Source organism: Drosophila virilis, unplaced genomic scaffold (genome assembly GCF_030788295.1).
Source record: "Drosophila virilis strain 15010-1051.87 unplaced genomic scaffold, Dvir_AGI_RSII-ME tig00002232, whole genome shotgun sequence".
Taxonomy (NCBI): Eukaryota; Metazoa; Arthropoda; class Insecta; order Diptera; family Drosophilidae; genus Drosophila; species Drosophila virilis.
Window position 1 is genome coordinate 52,483 of NW_027212897.1, and position 1,371 is coordinate 53,853.

Consider the following 1,371-nt stretch of genomic DNA (forward strand, 5'->3'; position numbering starts at 1 on the left):
CCGTCCTGGTTAGTTGGTGCGGCCCTTCGGGGAGTATCGTGGTGGTTGTGGTTTAACACCCAAATGCGGGTAGAGCATCGCTCGACGTGGAGTTGCGTCATACAACCGGGTTCCGTGACCCAGATTACGGAAGAGGCTTAGGTAGTCCTCGTGCCAAACCAAGGTAGAAGTCACAACCAAACAGTCGTGTCTTTAATTGGTACCTGCGGAATTGATGTTCCAAGGGGGCGGTGATTGACGCTTGAATTAATCCTATACTAGGAACCGTGAGATGAAGCCATCGCGGCAGGTGCTCACGTTAAGCCCACTGACTTTCATGTCCCTATCTACTCAGTTCGTTTCAGACAGTCGTTGGTAACATACGTGTTTATTTCATCGCTCGCTTCGCAAACAATTTAAAGATAACGGTGCTTTCAAGCAACGGTATCTTGTTTACATTTTGTGCGCAATAAAGCAATAAAGTTTTATTGCTTTGTTTACGTCGTTGCTGCGTGAGAAACAGGCGTTCGTGTGTGTGGGTGAAACCGCCAGCTTCTACGTGTGTGTGTGTGTGTGCGTGCTATTTATATATTAAATAGATAAGCGCACACCTGCGGGCGATGCCGCCACGCAAAAAGAAGCCCGCTGAGAAGGGGACTTTTGAAAATTGTAGGATGACGTCGGAAGATGAGGTGACCTTGTCGGAGTCGTCATCGAACAGCGAGGTAAGGCGGAGGAGCAAGCAGCGCCTGAGGAAGGCAACTTCGGAAAGCGCTGTCAGCTCAGTTGGTGCGCGTGAGGGGAGCGCTGTTCCTGCGGGAGCCGCAGATGGCTCGCCCGGAGCAGCGGGTGCAAGTGTGGAGGAGCGGGTTTTTGCCGTTCCTCATGCCGTGAGCGTTTTGAATGTGTCTGAACCTGCCGTGGAGGGGCCGTCGACAAGTGCGGCGGCTTTGAGGAAGCGGAAAGGAACAGCTGTCGAGCAGATGAAGGGGATAACGGGAGCTTTATTGCAGCTTGCACTCAAGGAGAGAGCCACGGGGTCGCTCATTTGCAAGTTAGTCGATTATACAGGGCAGTATGAGCAGCTCCTGTTCGCGCTTGTGGCGCAGAATGAGCGGCTGCGGGGGCGCTTGGAAGCCGTTTGCGGGGGTGCAGGCGTTTCGCATGAGTTGCATGTTCCAGCCGGCCAAGCGCGGGCTCCGTCGGTGAACGCCGCCAGAGGGGGTCCCAGGTCGGCAGTGCCGTCTACCCCGGAGATGCCTCGGCCAATTGAGACATGGTCCTTGGTTGTGCGCAGCAAGGCTGCTGGCAAAACCGCTAAGGACGTGGTTGAGCAGGTGGTGAAGGAGGTAGGTCCCTCTCTTGGTGTGCGGATACATGAGGTGAAACCTC